This window comes from Alexandromys fortis, unplaced genomic scaffold (genome assembly GCF_014885135.2).
Source record: "Alexandromys fortis isolate MF-2015 unplaced genomic scaffold, M_Fortis_MF-2015_v1.1 scaffold_106, whole genome shotgun sequence".
Taxonomy (NCBI): Eukaryota; Metazoa; Chordata; class Mammalia; order Rodentia; family Cricetidae; genus Alexandromys; species Alexandromys fortis.
In genome coordinates, this window is record NW_026067980.1 from 1,415,724 (window position 1) to 1,427,084 (window position 11,361).

Sequence of the window (11,361 nt, forward strand, 5' to 3'; positions counted from 1 at the left end):
AAAAAATGATTTAATTGAAAACAGCACCACAGAATCTGAGCATTGGGAAGAACTTCGGAGAATGTATCTGGGGAGAAAGAGGCAAAAGCAGACATATCTTTCGCACAGCCGGAACTAAATTTACAATCAGTTTTTGTTGCCTTTTCCCATTATCTTGCTTCACACACACACAACCCAGCCTCTCCAGGCTATACTTACCCTCTCCCCAGGGTGCTAGATAATACTTGTATACTTAGGCTATTTTCATTTTTGCATCATTTTCCCATGAAGATTTTGTTGTTTCCTCTTTCAGACATGACACAAGGACCTCAGGCTGGCCTCATCAACTGATCCCCATGGCACCTTAAAAGACAGCATTCCCCAGGGATAGGCAATGCTGGGGACGAGTGGTCGGTCTCAGGGGCTGCATTCCCATCAGCCTTGGGCTATCTCGGTAGAGCTAGGATGCGAGCAAGTTTCCTTCCTTGTGGAGGAAAATATTCACGCCTATAGCCAGCATGGCTTCTTCTGATGCCACTTATAAACATTGTGGTTTGAATCTGTGCAAAGAAGAATGAATTGTTGGTTTTGAATGTTATTGCAGAAGAAGCCCAATCAGTTTCTCAGGGTACCATTCTGGGAAAATCTCAGCATCCGGAGATTTTATTTCAGATGGTCTCCAGGAAGCAGCTTATTAAAAGCATGCCCTTCCCAGTCATGGTTTAAAGCTGGCAAAGCTCTTTCCCTTTATGTCCCCCAAGACAATGCGGGCATTATACAAAGGCAAAAGAAAACGTGTCTACATTTACCTGTCTTAGGAAAGCTAAAGGGGCCCAACAGCAAAACTTTTTTCTCCCCACTGACACTCCTGACCTGTCTTGATAGTTTCTCCGTGACTTAGACCTCACCATCCCTAACCAAAACTTACCTACAAAAGAGGTAATGCAAACAAAATACATATCTCGGTAGCTGTGGGATCATCAATTAGCATAACGCTTGGTGAAGAGCCAAGGTGCTCCGTATGTGCTGACTAATCTGGTAGTGACTTATTTCTTTGCTTGCTGATCAGAATCCCTAAACTGTTTGCACAAAGCCCTGTAGTTAAGAGGCACTCACTGTGAGACCATGATCAGCCTTCAAGGGACTCATAGTCGCCGAGGAGAGGAGCACTTGGGGACACGGCTGCCATGAAGGGCAGAAAGTGAGTCCAGTGGCTGGAACTCTGGCTACGATAAGGTAGTATCAGGTACTCTCAGAGACAGGGAAGAGGAACATATGTTATCTCAAATGCCAGGAGTTGTTGCGTAATTCCTAGAAACTGCAGCCCTTCAACACCCGGTAGTACCATACAATTTGCTAAGAATCTACTGTTTTTGTTTTTCGAGACAGGGTTTCTCTGTGGCTTTGGAGCCTGTCCTGGAACTAGCTCTGTAGACCAGGCTGGTCTCGAACTCACAGAGATCCGCCTGCCTCTGCCTCCCGAGTGCTGGGATTAAAGGCGTGCGCCACCATCACCCGGCGTGAATACTGATTTTTTTAAGGGATCAGACTGTTTCCTCTAGCAGGGAGGGAAGAGTGCAGTAAAAGGCAAGCCAGTGCACATCCATGCCCACTTATTCTTTGTGCTGTTGTGTGTGCTTGCGTGTCTGTGTCTAAGTAGAGGCACACGTGTACCACAGCACACACGTGAAGTTAGAGTCCGTTTGTCTGGTTGCTGCCACCATGATGAATTTCAAGATAGCTGGCCAGTAAGCTTCAAGCCACCCTGCCATCTATGCCTCCCATCTTGCTGTAGGGATGTTGGGAGCATGCGTCACTAAATTTGACTTTGGGATGAGTTCTGGTGACTAAAATAGGGCCACTGAACCACAGCATAACAAGCGCTTTTCCCCACTGAACCATCTCTCCCACCTGCGGTTCTCATTTCAATATGAAGTTCATGCATACCTGCTGATGGTACACTAGAGACAGTTCTTAATGGTTGTTGTTTATTGATTATTACAACATTTTAAGTGATAATAATTCAATGTATCTTTTAGCTTCCTTTTATACACAGAAAGGTAAGACTCAAAAGTGTCCCTGACTGCCTCCATGCTGGCTGGCTGAGTCCCCTGCCCAGAGGCAGGAGCAGATGCTGGGGGAGTGTTTGTTCCCACTTGTCTAAACAATGTAGCCAAATCTGGCCAGAAAGGCTGAAAGACGACAGGAACAGGAACTACTAGAAATGGACCATTCTGAGCTGCTCCACATGAGGAGGTTGAAGCTGAGGCAGTCCTGCAGACTCACACACCAAAAACAAGACACCCAGAAGGTGGGCACAGTTGCTGGTGCTGCTGCCTCCTACACAGGGAAGAAGAGCCAAAGGCCAAATAGCCCGTCATAGAATTCAGCTAAGGTCGGAAGACTTCCTGATTAGCCCGTGCACCTCAACACGGAGATCCACAAGTTTAATAGGCCATTCTGAATCAAAAGGTCAATTATGAAGCATCTAACATTTTTCAGTTCTAAGAATATATTTTCTTGGTTCTGCTGTGGCTCCAGTAATGCTTCTTTTGTTTCTTTTTTCAGCTGTGGGGTTTAATTTTTTTTCCTCATTCAGAAATTGGTTTTGTATATCCAAGTCTTAAGTTTCTTAATAAAAGAAAATCTCAAAGAGAGAGAGAGAGGGGGGGGGGATTAAGGGACTTTCCTAGGGTAACACAGCTAGAAAGGCCGGCGGCAGTCATTAAGACCCAGAAACTATGGTTTTGTTTCTCATAGTATCCTGGCACAAGTATAGAAATAAGTATATTTGGAATAGAATTAATATAAGTAAATTCTTTTTATTTCCTTTTATTTGTCATCAACTAATAGGATCATTGGTTGGTTTACTTCAGTTAATTAAAACTCCTATATAAATCTTCTCTTTTCTTATTTGCTTTCTTTTTTATTTTTTAATTGATTTTTATTGAGCTCTTCGTTTTCTCTGCTTCCCTCCCTGCCTCCCCACTCCCCTTCAACCCTCTCCCTAGGTCCCCATGCTCCCAATTTACTCAGAGATCTTGTCTTTTTCTACTTTCTACTTCCCATATAGATTAGATCTTTTAAGTCTCTCTTAGTGTCCTCATTGTTGTCTAGGTTCTCTAGGATTGTGATTTGTAGGCTGGTTTTCTTTGCTTTATGTTTAAAAATCACTTATAAGTGAATACATACGATAATTGTCTTTCTGGGTTTGGGTTCCTTACCTGCTTTCTTAAGAATAAAGGCCTAGCCAGGTAGTGGTGTGCTACACACCAGCATCAGGAGGCAGAGGAGCTCTCTGAATTCAAGACCACCCTGGTTTTCAAAGCAAGTTCCAGGACAGCGAGGCTACACAGAGAAACATTGTCTTGGAGAAAAAGAATAAAAAGAATGGCCTTACTACTCTGAAACTACAGCTAGTAGTACCTTCAAAGAACATGAATTCCAGTTAACTTGCTTCAGTTTTGTCACTAAGCAAACACCACATTTGAAACTGCCGAAAGCCCCAACTATTTCCCTTATTGACTACAGCATGGGGTTTAAATATTGTCCCTTCCATGGGCTAAATCATAAGGCCCTTAGGTCACAAACATCTTCAGTTTTGTTCAGAGAGGCAGCCTATTATTAAGTGATGCTAGAAACTTAGATGTTTCCTACCTTATCTGTTTACTTGACTGAGCGACCAATGAAGCCGGAATGACGGGTAGACTGTGTGGGCTCAGTACGTGTCTCTAAACATGAATGTATGCGGGGGCAAACGGCATGGGCAGCGCTGTAGCCAATGTGAATCCAAAGCCTCCGATTTAGAGGCAATTTATTTTTTATAACTCGCATTGGACTTCAACCCTGTATTTTGCCAGAGTGTAGCATTATGTGTGCTCTCCCCATCTCGAGTTGGAATCTAAGATTTGAGGGTGAGTTTCCAAAGGCTCAACTGGCGCTTCGAGGATGATGTTTGGACTTCATTCATCTAGCCACACCGTGGTGTTCTTTGGTCCTCTCCGTAGTGGCTTCTTCTTAGATCTTAGAGTTCTGTCAGTCCACCCTTCATATACATATAGGTACAGGAATTTAAATGCAGTTTTCCAGCCATGTCTTGAAGTCTGTTTGTGAACCTTTCTGCTTGGGTACTCTAAGGCAACCATTTTGCTATTAGGATAGTCTTGTGTTTCCCAGGTTCTGTGTTAAAAGGTTGGTTCATCTTCTTCCCTCCAGGCCCTCATAGACCTGGACCCACCTTCCTGAGTGTGTTGTTCGTTGCTTTTCTTGTACTGTGATTGAATAGCTGACAATAAACAAGCTAAGGGAGTTGTGCTTGGGCTCACAGTTTGAGGGCATTGTCTGTTACCGCGGGGAAAGCAAGATGGCAGGAGTGGCTGGTCATTGTGGTGGCTGAAGACGAGGATCCTTGATCACATCTGGGCAGATGAGGAATGAGAGAAAATGGAATACAAATACCCAGCGGAGTCTCCCCTTTGTCTCTTTTCATCCATTTGTACTCCCCAGTCAATCCTCTCTGGAAATACTCCTCACTGGTACACCCAAAGATGCACCTCATCAACAGGTATTCCCGAATCTGTTCATGTCCCCAATCTGTTCATGTCCCACTGGGACAGCATAAGAGATGGAGAATGAGGGCCTTCTGTTTCCAAGGTCCAGAACCTAAGTTTGCAGCAGCTGTCTTCCATCTTTCCTTTTCTTCCCAGGCCTGGAGAAGTATTTTTCTACTTAATGGGGTGAGTGTCACCTGAGTTCTCGCTCTGTATACCTTCCAACCATTTCACGTCTTCTTCGATTCTTTCTAGAAAGTTTTGGAAAACAAATCCAAGATCAAGTGACTCACAAGGCATTTTGGTCCTCACCAGAATAATAAATAGAAACACCTGGTAGCTCATAAAGAAAGAACAAAATGGGAGCCCATAGGGGCGGCTCTTATATCTAAAACATTTCATCATATTTCTTCTCAGTAAATTTTTGCATCCCTGGGGGATAAAAAGATATTTTTCATCCAATTGTTCAATGTCTTTCCTCAAGATATTAGAACCTGGGACTGTCTCAGATGAGGGTCTCCAGGGAGCTAAGCTCCTTGAGCAAAGCTGTCCTTATGAAAACAACTTCCTCTACACAGTAGGGCTAGCCATCTCAAGGTCACACATCAGTCATCCATCAGGAAGACACAGCTAGAGAGGGAAACTGGTTTCTAGTTTCAGCATGGGGAGGGGATAATCAGAATTTACCCTCGAGTCCATGGCATCTTCCTGAAGTATTTTCTCAACATACATAACATCAATGTTGTAATAGTTATCTTGGTAACAGAACTTGAATCCTTGAGCATCAGTATGTCTATCATTACTGGTTCTGGTTCTTAGATGGTATTGTCACTGGAGGGCCTAGGATGGTATCTGTCTATTGACTTTTCTAGGATTCTGCCTTTGGTATCAAATAGTTGGCTCTGTTTCAAATACCACGAGGCTGGGTAAAAAGGCATGGTACTCAGAGGGCCAGCATCACCTCCAGTTTCCGCTATGTAATATTCTGGTCCAGGTATAACTGAGTTGAATTACATATGTCAAGAGACAGAAGATGATAGACACTTGTAATCCCAGAGATCAGGAGGTATAGGCACGGGAATCAGGAGTCAAAGGCAAGCCTCAGCTACATACTGAGTTTGAGGACAGTCTGGACTACAGGAGGCTCTACTTACAAAACAAAACAAAATAGATAGCATATCAAGAGGCTCCTAAATTTACCATTGAGCAGCCGAGGAGAGTGTTGCCTGATGTATATGCCTAGGCCTTTTGTTATCTTTAGCACCAGCTGAGGGGAATACATTCTTCATTTCCACCAGTGACTCCAAGGAAAGAACAACTTATCTAATCTCATGCTGCACGTTGTAATATTTTTTGCTAGGCGTCATAGACTTGGTGTCAAATGCATGCAATACTTCCAACGTGTAAAATTTTATCTCAGCAATGACGGTGTGTTATCCTGGCAAGAACTTGATTTCCACAGTCGGGAAATGAGGGCTGGTGTTTCAGCTCCATCACTGTAAGGCCCAGTGATGTGTAATAAATCCTGATTTAAATCTCACTTTCTTTGGCTATAAAGTTACATGAATAGTCAGGCCTACCTCATCGGCTCTAGAGATTAAGTGAAATCTCATCTATGAAGAACACTTTGTGATATCTGAGTCGAACAAAAGTGCATGTGTTTGTTATTTCCACTGTTCATCTGTCAATCATCTGTCATTCCTAAACTGTGAGACTCACGGTCCTCAGTTTTCCCCAGACCTTGTCAAGGTCACTCGTGGTTGCACAATGCAGATACCTATCTAACAATGTAATCTTACATCTCTTTGACCCAAAGCCCCTCCCCTCAGCAATCCAAATACCTTGCCGAATCCGGGCCTTGGAATAGCCTGAGCTCTGTGGCAGGAAGTTCCAGTCTTCTACAATCTGATCGCCATCTCCCCTGCCCCTGCTTAGAGTGGTTATACTCCTGCAATGCAGCCAAGCTCCTTAACTTTATCCCAACTTTGTTCTCAAGCTGAGCATGGTGACTCATATCTACGGTCCCAGTAATCAGGAGGCTGAGGCCGAAGCACTGATGGAAGTTTGAGTTCAGCCTGGTCAGGTAGTCAATTGCAAGCCTGATGGTACAGCCACTGGTGGGATTCTCATGCCCTGGTGGATGGATGGCCCTACATCCCTGTAGACATGGATGAGTTGGGAGAAGACCATGTTGAGGGAAGTATGATCAAGGATGGAGACTATATATGATCATATTTCATGCATACATAACATTCTCCAAAGTAAAGAAAAATTAAAAATAATGACAAATAGCTTAAAAAAAAACAACAGAGCAAATAAACAGCTAAGCAAATAAAGAAATACTGAGTGTTCAGAGAAGGAGGTTTCCCACTTCACTTTCTTCTGCCTCTCAGTCCATCCCGCTTTTGACAGTTTCCCAGTTTCCCTGTTTTTCCTTCCCAGCAGGGATACATAGTGAATCTCACCAGCACTTTGAAGACTAGACTTCACCCTCTGTGATTCAGCATCTCTTCATGGCTGTGACGACTCCATCTTCATCCATCTTCTCAGCCCCACATTTGGATTGCTGTGTGTTACCACGGGGCACTAGAAATCTGTGTGCTCCCCCCAGCCCAGCGCTGTGCCTTGTGGTCTGACGAACCTTTATCCCTGCTGAGGTTTCTCTCATCTCTCAAACGGAGCCAGTTTATATTTCCTAGTGCCGCACAATGCAAATTGCTAAGTATAAAGACGAATTCTTATTCTACCCCCCTCTGAAATGTCACTGGTGACCGCACAGAGCTTAGGTTTATGGGGAACTTACCATCTACATCTGAGTCCACAGACTTACAATTTATTCAGATACACACTTGTCTCCACAGCTTCCACAGCAGCCCTTTTCATTTTGCTTTGGTTAGTGTTTTGTTTTGTGTTTTTTGAGACAGGGCTTCACTAGATAACCATGTTAGCCTCCAGCTCAGGATCTGCCTGTCTCAGCCTCCTGAGTCCTGGAATGACGGGCACACACTACCACGTGCAGTTGACTGTTTCCTCTCACAGAGGGAGAGGGAAGATTTTTCCTCTCCAGATCAGTGTTAATTCCTTTTACCTCGATGGTTTATTACCATAAAGCAATTTATACCTTCATTGTCATCTCCTAAGGTCTACTTACTTTCCTTGCCCGTTCCTTCTTTCTTTCTCCCTTCCTCTCTGTCTCTGTCTCCCTGTCTGTGTCTGTCTGTCCTCTCTCTCTCTCTCTCTCTCTCTCTCTCTCTCTCTCTCTCTCTCTGAGGCTGGGCTGGCCTGGACTTAAGCCAAACCAAACTGGTTCTCATCCTCATTGCTATGAGTGACATTCGTCAGACATTTTCCTTATCTAAACTTTCTATGATTTTCTAGATAATTCGATTGTCTTATCTGCTAAAATTCCCATTCAGGAAAACATGTGGAAGTGACACTAAGTGCTTTGGTTGTAAAACTGTCAGGCTTATTGTTTTTAAAGAAAACAATGGTTATCCCAGACATAAACAATACCCTCCAATTTGGGAGTCTCGGTTTAACAATGGTTATTATTCATCTTTAAAAAAAAAAAACCTGGAAGCATGTAACACTGGAGCCAAGAAGCTTTTCTTTATAACCAGAATGTGTTGAGAGACATTAAAGGTTACGTCACAGAACACTTTCACTGTGTGGATAAGGAAACAACGAAGGTCCCAAGATTTAAAGTGACTTGATTAAGGCTAGTGTTGCTCACAGTGAGTGAGTCTTATTTCCTGTGTCTTTGATGCTCTGGTATTGGAGGCTTTAATACTGGAAAGACTGCCCCATATAGTTCCAGCTAAGTCCTAAAGAAAGCAAACCACCCACAAGCAGACTTTGGTATATAAAGTCCAAACCACTATCTGTTTGTTTGGACCCATTTAGTCTTGCACTGAACTGGTGGTCATTCTGCCTCTCAAATGTTGGGATTCTGGGTATGTGCCGGCACACCGTGTTCAGCCATGTGTCTTACAGACCCTCACACACCACACTCCTGTAAGGCTCCTCAGGGCTGGGTGGTAGCGTCTAAGGACCACTGTTCCAGCCCACAGCCTTAAAAATGGATTCAGAAGATACAATCTTAAACTTTCATACTATATCTAGTATCCGTCCTCATCACTCACCCTCAGTATAGTTCTTAGCAAAAAAATTATCAAGGACCTTGTGGCCCCATAGTCACTCTGAGGGAGTTTTGGAAAGCGGATACCTATTAGGAAGAAAGACTGTTGAGGAAAATAAACAGAGCTTCTGTTAAATTATCCCGGAAGAACATTAAAATTTTTTTCCAGTTTTCATTTGTTAATGAAATTCACACATGCTATTTAAACATCTCCTCCAGGGACAGCAGAAAAATTCAAAAGGCCCCTAGGGAGTTAAGCATTTAAATTTCCCATAAACTTGTTTCTTTGCAAGCAGAGTTAATCAAGTCAGACGATGAGAAAGGAAAGGAATTGCCTTTATCCAAATATACAAAACCGGACTTCTCTGGAGACTTTGGTCTCTCCCAGGCCTCATGGATTGCTAAAGATTTTTTTAAATACATAGTTTAAGACTTAATCTTAACAGTATGAATATTTTATACACTGAATTGTGTGAGTCTTTGATTTATAGTTTTGTGATTATGAGCAATTTTAGAACTGCTCAAATTTTTCTCTCAATTCCATCTGATACCCACACAGTGAGTTATTATGGGTGCCTGTTCCCACAGGCTCCAGCAAACCACTGCTTCGTTCCTCTGTGAAGAGGCTTCTGTAGTCAGTTCATGAAAGCGGAACCGCGGAATAGGCAACCTTTTGCCTCTGACACGGTTCAGTCCTTCTAAGATGAAGCTATTGCTGTGGACTGAACATTCTCTCTTCTCAACACAGGCGCTACATCCTTACTCTGTTGAAATGGTAGTAGGAGACGCACTTTGGTGATGTAACTAGCTTTGGATGGTACTTGAGGGCAGAATCTCCATCACCGTAGAGTATTTTTATATAAGAGAAAGAGACTAAGTTGTGTTCTTCATGCTATACTAGGATTTGAAAAACATGGTTCTTTATAACAAAGAAAAAGGTCCATGTTCTCTTCTTGGACTGTATAGCCTCCAAGAGTGTAGGAAGGAAATATCTATAGTTTGAACCACCCAGTCTATGATATCTTGTTAGAGGAGCTCAAATTGACAGATCTCCATATTGTGATAGCTATTACATTGTTTCATTCTACTACTGAGTGCTATTCCTTTGTATTTATGTACTACTTTTAATTTATTTTTCAAAACATGGTTTCTCTGTGTAGCTCTGGCTGTCCTGTAACTCTCTGTAGACCAGGCTGGCCTCAAACTCACAGAGATCCACCTACCTCTGCCTCCTAAGTGCTGGGATTAAAGGCATGTAACACAAGCATGCCCGGCCATAACTGCTCCTTAATATCAGTTGATGCACAATTAGACTGCTTCTATTTCAAGGCTGTAACAAACCATAACGCTATTAATATTTGCATACAGTTCTGTGCTTGCCTTTCCTTTCGTTTATTTTTAATTTAGATCTCTAAGAGTGTTGCTGCGAGGTCATATGGGGAAATTAAATTATTTGAAGAAGCTTCTTGTTTTCCAAAGTGGTCCCAGCACTTACATTTCTCCCTGTGCACCAATTCCTCACTAGTGCTTTGTCTTGCCTTTCTGGCGGCAGCCATCTGTGTAGCCACATCCTATTCTATTTCCCCAGTGACCGACGCTGTGAGGACATTGTCTGATGCCATCTGCGGGGAGATGTGCTCCTGGCGGCTTGTGAATTTGGAATTTTAGCTGCTCACCTTCTTGGTGTGAGTTATAAGACTCTGTGTGCTGAGTACGGGGCGTTCTAAAATGTAACTGAGGAATGTTTCTTAACTGGGGACTTTTAGTTTTCATTTCCTTCAGGGTTTTTGTTGTTGTTGGGTGCTGAGATTTACGGTGCCATTTGGAGCTCACTTCCTTTGTATGACTAATGCTGTATATTCTGGAGGATTTCGCACGTGTGTACAGTGTGATGTGATCATATCCTCCCCATAATTTCTCTCTTTCAATGCCCTCCATAGATAGCACTTTCCCCTCCCAACTTCATGCCTTCCTATTTTTGTGCATTGGTGTAGGGTCAACCACTGGAGCATGGGAACTCTACCAGTGGCCACATCCTCGTTAAAGATGGTTATCCCTTCTCTGGCAGCTATCCCCTGCCAATAGCTCCTCAGAATAAGGTGGTACCTGGAGATCACCTGCCACATCTATTCAAGAATTGGGGCTGGACTAATCTTGTGCAGGTAACTAGAGTGGCTATAAGGTCCTGCGTGCAACTGTCATCTCTCACCTAAATGACAGTGTTTTACAGTGCTGCTCCATATCTCCTGGCTCTTATATCCAGTCTGTTTCCTCCTTCTGTGATGTTCTTTGCTCCTTGGTTAGGTGAGTGGTATGGGCTGATAAAAACATCCCGTTGAGAGTAGAGCATGCAGGCTCTTATTCTCAACACTTTAAGTAATCATGTATCTTTGTACTGTCTGCTGTCCACTGCAAAAGGAAGCTTCTTGATCAGTGTGTCAAGATCAGGTCAAGTCTGCAGGTAGAAATATAAGGACCATTGAGAAAAACAGCAATAGCCTGTACTACCTTAGGACCTACCTCCTGGCCATGGGGTTTTCTTTAGGATGATATTGTAGCAGTCATGAAATTTCCTCCTGTGGAAAAGGCCTCAAATGTAATCAGAAAGCAGTTGGTCAGCCCACAGTTGTAGTAGAAATAGTGCTACTATTTTTCTTGCTTTCATATTTAACCCTGTCTTCTTAGTACTTATCG